Source organism: Gracilinanus agilis, chromosome 2 (genome assembly GCF_016433145.1).
Source record: "Gracilinanus agilis isolate LMUSP501 chromosome 2, AgileGrace, whole genome shotgun sequence".
NCBI lineage: Eukaryota > Metazoa > Chordata > Mammalia > Didelphimorphia > Didelphidae > Gracilinanus > Gracilinanus agilis.
In genome coordinates, this window is record NC_058131.1 from 353,848,234 (window position 1) to 353,854,556 (window position 6,323).

The 6,323-nt window shown below is 38.4% G+C and overlaps 1 pseudogene; it reads left to right on the plus strand.

The window, feature by feature from the left end:
- The first annotated feature begins 2,319 nt into the window (after positions 1-2,319).
- LOC123233772 lies at positions 2,320-5,998 on the plus strand (annotated as a pseudogene).
- Positions 5,999-6,323: the final 325 nt, after the last annotated feature.

Below are 6,323 nucleotides of genomic sequence, written 5' to 3' on the forward strand. Positions count from 1 at the left end.
TTTTGATTGTGGTATTGATTCTTTACCTGTTTCCTTCTAATGAAAAGCAGTTTATCAGTTATGCACCATCAGCTCGACTTCTGCTAGTTTTCGCTCTCATTAAGTGTCAATTTATTGAAGGTAGACCTCCATAAATGGGGGATATAGTGTTTATCTCTTGTCTGAAGATAAAGGAAGTAAAGAGCTGATCCTGGAGAATGAATTACTTTCTTTAAGATGGAGTACTCACCATGCAAGTTTGGGTCTATTGAAGTAGGATGTGGATTAGGAAAATAGGAACCCAAGAGACCCAATTATCTTATGAATTCATGAATAGGAAATGGGGGTGGGGTTGGGGGAAGGGAATTCCTCAATATTTGCCTTTTGTGGGTAAAGAATAATTTAAATCTTTTCCCTCCTTTACCAACACCCTTCCTCAACTTCAGTCTCACTTGGAATCTCCCCCAGTACCCAGGACTTTCTCACCCTGAAATATCCCATTGGTGAGTTCACCTGGAGCAGCCTCTGTTTTAGGGAGGAGCCAAGGTCGGCCAGCCTTCATCCCCTTCCTTTTCCTGCTTCTGACTTTCCAGACTTAAACTCCATACCCCTGTGCCAGTTACCTTCACATCTCCCCAACCTTTCAAGCTTCTTTTTGTGTGTTGTCTTCTCTTGTTAGATTGTAAGCTCCCTGAGGGCACAGATTGTCTTTTTGCTTGTATTTATTTGTATCCCCAGAGCTTAGCCTAGTGCTTGACACATAAAGAATGCTTAATAAATGCTTGTTTCCTTGCCTTGCTTTGCCTTACTAGTGATAGTAAAGGTCATACTACATATGTGGGTTTTTCTTGGCTTGAGGACCTCAACACAGGAGGGTTCTATTTGCTAGGAGATGGGGGAGCTACCAATACAACTTGGTCGACTGTGTAAGTCCTAAAAGCCTTTATTATTTGTACTACCACAAAGGACATAGAACTGGAAGGAATCTTCAAAGAGTATGCTTGAACTTGAAGAACCTTAGAACATCTACTATCAGAACTAAAGGAGACCTTAAAATAGATTGCACTTACCATGACCCAGACATTATGCTAAGCATTTGACAATTCTCTCATTGATCCTTACAACAACCCTAGGAGGTAGGTGCCATTTACAGATGAAGGAATTTAGGTAAGCAGAGGTTAAGTGACTTGTTCAGCATCACACAGCTAGTATCTGTGTCCAGATTTGAACTTCCTGCCTCTAGACCCAGCACTTTTTTCCACTGTGCCACCTAGATGTCTCTATAACATGTTAGGATTTACAAAGTGTTTTCCTTACAACAGTCCTGAATTTGATTGTACAAAAATTATATCCATTTTGCAGATTAAAAAACTGGAACTTGGACAACTTAAATGATTTCTCCAATATTATATAGTTGCAGAACCAATGTTCCCATAAATTATTTGTGGCTTTCTTTACCATAACCCTATGAGGGAGGTAATGTAAGGATGAAAAATGGATGTTGGTGTTTGAAAAGTCCATGATGTGAAGATGGGATTAACTCTCCCTAGCCTACTTTTCAATTTAATTACCAGAAGTGTATACACCCCCACTTTACGCTTAAGTCGGGGAGGTCCATAACCCACGTACTGAAGTGGGTGACAACTCAGAAACTACATCCTAAGAAAATTTAGAAGCTACAATTGGTCCCCGTAAAGTAGGGGGGAAGGCACAGGAAGTTACGAAAAGAAGGGTCTTTAAAAGTAGTTGCAACTTCCTGTGAGGAAGTTGTTCGAGCTCTTTCTCCTTCACACTTGACCTTGGAGGAGCTCCAGCTTGGGACCTCAGACTGCTTTTGGTAAGACTGCTCTTGGATCTTCTCCCCTTGAATTTTGGATTGGTGAGTGGAAAAAAAGCTGATCTTCCTTTCCTGACTGCTGGAGAGATTAACACCAGATAGGTCTCTCTCTCCCTCTCTCTCTGAGGCTGTGTGGGTGATACCTAATTTACCTCTGGAGCCTCCAGCTGGTCTTCTGGAGCCCTGCCAGAGCAAAGCCAGGCACCTGAGCAGATATTTAGCTCATTAAGCTAGATTTTTTACTCTACCCTCTTTCTCATTTCTCTACCTTACTCATTCCCTCTATTTTGTAAATAAACTACTTTGAAGTCATTTTGATTTGAGATATATTCATTTTGGTGACCACATTCTCATATATTTAGTCCAATCTTAATTTTTTAACCCTTACAATGGAAAGTAGGAGACATCTTTAAGAAGAAATTGAGGTTCTGTCATACAGAGACATTTCTGGAAGAACCATCACAATGGTCCCCCAGAATTCCCCAAATGCCATTTAACTTGTATTGGTTGGTGATGGAGGTCCTGAAAAAACTACATTTGAAAATGTCAGTTGACTGGTGGATTTGAGAAGTATGTTTCCTGCTAATAAGAGATCCTGTCAAGTTCAACATTTAGGATACAGCTGGCCAAGAAAAATTGGGTAGTTTGAGAGATGGTTATTGCGCTTACTGTATCTAAGCACAGTGTGCCATTATAATGTTTGATGTAACATTAATTCTAGAATGTACTTAGGTGCCAGCAAGGTGGATAGAGAGCCAGGCCCAGAGACAGGAGGTCCTGGGTTAAAATATGACCTCCCACCCTTCCTAGCTGGTGACTCTGGACAAATCACTTTACCTCCATTGCCTAGTCCTTACCACTTTTCTGCCTTGGAATGAGTACATAGTATTGATTCTAAGATAGTAAGTGCTTTAAAAATAAATGTACATAACTAAAGACAGCTAGCTAGCACAGTCAATAGAGCGCCAGGCCTAGAATCAGAAGCACCTGAGTTCATATCAGGCCTCAGACACTTCCTCATTATGTGACCCCAGGCAAGGCACTTAGTGCCTAACCCATACCAATTTTCTATCTTAGAATTAATACTAAGACAGAAGGTGGGGGTTTAAATAGACAAAGTATACCCAGCTAAGCATAGGAATATGGTACAAGTTTGTAAAATATCCCTAAAGTGTCATATGATAACAAAGTGGATATTAAGGATAGAAAAGTCAAGGCAAAATCAGTTGTCATCTAGAGGAAGAAGACTCTCCAGTACTAGATGACGTTTCAGTCAAAAATAACTACATCTTTGAGTAAGCCCTTCCTTTGTCTTGCCAGAAAACGTACTGAGGTACTTCATTTGGAGTTTGTTGCCATGCCTGCTCTTGACCTCCAGAGGTTATCATGGACCCAATGCTGGCAGCACAGTATGAGCAGGACTTGCAGACTGCCTGGATAATTGTGCTCCTTGATGAAGATAATGGCCTGCGAGGGAACGAAGCTAGAGCCCAATGTCAGAGGCAACTGTCCTGTGTTGTCATTGGTGGAGCATGTTTGTCACTTTATTATGTAGCTGAGAAGAACGTGCTTAATCTTTGGAATGGTGAAGGAGATGAATGGGCTGCAGAGGGAATATGGCAGTTTAAGAAAAATTCACATTTTGGACTTACATATTTAGCTGATTTGGACTGCAATTATGTCCCCTTGAGTTTAAAATATAAGACTGCTGCAGTCCCATCACAATATTCAGCAGTGAATCTTATTTGTTACTGTCATCTCCATTGCTTTTTCTTTTAGATCATAATAAAGTTGTATTTCAAATAACTTAAGCAAGAGAGCCTTTATCCCTTGTTTACAATAAGCATTTGAAAACCTGTTTTGTATGGTCTGTGGTAGATATATACTATTACTATTTAAATGGCCTTCACATTTTTATGACTAGGTATTTTTTAAATATATTTCAAACACAACAGATAAGATACATTTGAGTCATACATTCCACAAGGTAAAGATAAAGTACAGGTTAAAAATAGTATTACTGTTAGATGACTTGGTAATAAAGTTAAAAGATGTGAGTATAATCTAGACCAGTGATGGGCAAACTATGGCCCGTGGGCCAGATGCAGCCCCCTGAAATGTTCTATCCAGCCTCGCCACGTTATTCCTAGTCTGACAAATACAGTGAGTAGGATACAATACAATGAAACTGCGAAAGAGTTGCCTTAGAAACAGACTGACAGAGGAGCATTTCCTTTCCTTTGGCCTCCTCTTTAAAAAGTTTGCCCATCACCAATCTAGACAGTTGAGCTAAAAAGTTTTTCCACTAGCTGAGTAGCCACCAAAGGTAGCTTGTGGAAGAAGGGTAAAGTTGAAGAATGAAAAAATAACAAGTATTATATATTCTTCCTAGCTGTAAGAATAGAATTTAAATTAGTGGATTGAGAATCAATTTTTTTACCCTAAATGTAAATCCTACTTTACCTTCTTTAAAATAATGTTTAACTTTTCATCAATTGCATATAAAAACAATTTTTAATATTTAATTTTTAAAATTTTAGATTTCCAAATTTTCTCCCTCGTTCCTACCTCCTCTCCTTCACTTTCTTTCCCCTCTCCCCACTCTCTGAAACAGTAAGCAATCTTAAATAGATTTTAATGTACAATCATATAAAACATTTTTCCATATTAATCTTTTTGTGGGAGAGATCTAAAAAGGAAAAATTAAATACAATATGTTTCAGTCTGTATTCAAACTCCACCAATTCTTTCTTTGAAGGAAGATGGCATTTTTTATTTTAATTTTTAATTTTTTATTGATTAAGAAAATTTTTCCATGGTTACATGATTCATGTTCTTTCCCTCCCCTCCTCCCACCCCCCCCATAGCCAATGTGCAATTCCACTGGGTTTTACTTGTCATTGCTCAAGAACTATTTCCATATTATTGATATTTAGATGGCATTTTTTATCATGAGTCTCTGGGATTGTCTTGGATCACTGCATTGCTGAGAATAACTAGGTCATTACCAGTTGTTCATCAAACAATATTGCTGTCACTGTGTACAATGTTCTTCTGGTTCTGCTCACTTCACTTTGCATCAGTTCATAGAAGTCCAAATGATGGACAACTTCTCAATTTCCAATTCTTTGCCACCACAAAAAGAGTCACAATAAATATTTTTGTACAAATAGACCCTTTTCCTCCCTTTTGTTTTAATCTCTTTCAGATAGAGATCTAGTAATGGTATTGCTGGATCAAAGGGTAGGCACAGTTTTTTGAGTGCTTATGGCATAGTTCTAAATTGCTCTCCAGAATGGTTGGATCAAATCACAACTCCACCAACAGTGTATCCTCCCTGACATTTGTCATTTTCCTTTTCTGTCATATTGGCCAAGCTGATAGATGTGAAGGTGGTACCTCAGTTATTTTAATTTGCACTTCTCAAATCAATTGTGCTTTAGAGCATTTTTTCATATGACTAATGATGGCTTTGACGTCTTCATCTGAAAACTGCCTGTTCACATCCTTTGACCATTTATTAATTGGAGAAAAACTTACATTTTTATAAATTTGACTTAGTTCTTTACATATTTGAGAAATGAGACCTTTATCAGAGACACGTGCTGTAAAAAAATTTCCCTAGTTTTCCTACTAATCTTGGTTGCGTTTGTTTTGTTTGTACAAAACCTTTTTAATTCAATGTGATCAAAATTATATTCATTTTACATCTTTTTCTATCTCTTATTTGGTCTTAAATTCTTACCCATAGGTATGACAGGTAAACTATTCCATGCTCCCCTAATTTGTGCCATTGAGTATACACTATTGAGTATCAATTGAATGCAGTTTTTTAAGCCCTTTCCTGTCTTAGTAGCAACTCTAAGACAGAAGGGCAAGGACTGAGCAAACAGGGTTAAGGGACTTGTTCGGGGTCACAGAGCCAGAAAGCCTCTGAGGCTAGATTTTAACCTGGATCCCTCCTGACTCCAGGCTTGGTGCTCCATCCACTTACCTGCCCATTACTTTTTAAAAGACTATAATGCTTGATATACATGGGAATAGTAGCCATGCTTTTGAAGGGTGGTAATGGAAATAAACTAGACACTGTCAACTTCAACTTTGATAGGTTTTAAGTCCACTGTGGACAAAGTCTTCTTGAGAAGGAAGCAGGTCAAGACAAAAGTCATTAATCACAGGTAATGCTGTGATAACCACCTCTGGAATGGTGAGAAAATGGAACATTTTCAATGATGCTGAAGCCTTGGAGTGAGTTTTGTATTTTGAGTTCTAAAAAAGAGCGAAGCATTAAAAAGGAAGAGGAAACCGTCTTATCAGTGTACGATGTTCCCAATGTTGCTCCAAAGTGAGGGAGCTGAGGCTTGAGCTTAGATCTTCTGAGTTCCTGAGTCATGCTTCTGGCTTCTAGATTTGAATTAGTTACTTCCCCTCACCTCTTATATTTTCTTATCTCTTAGGGCATTTGAGGAATAGTAGTTACATTAGTGTAATCTACCAGATAGAAAAA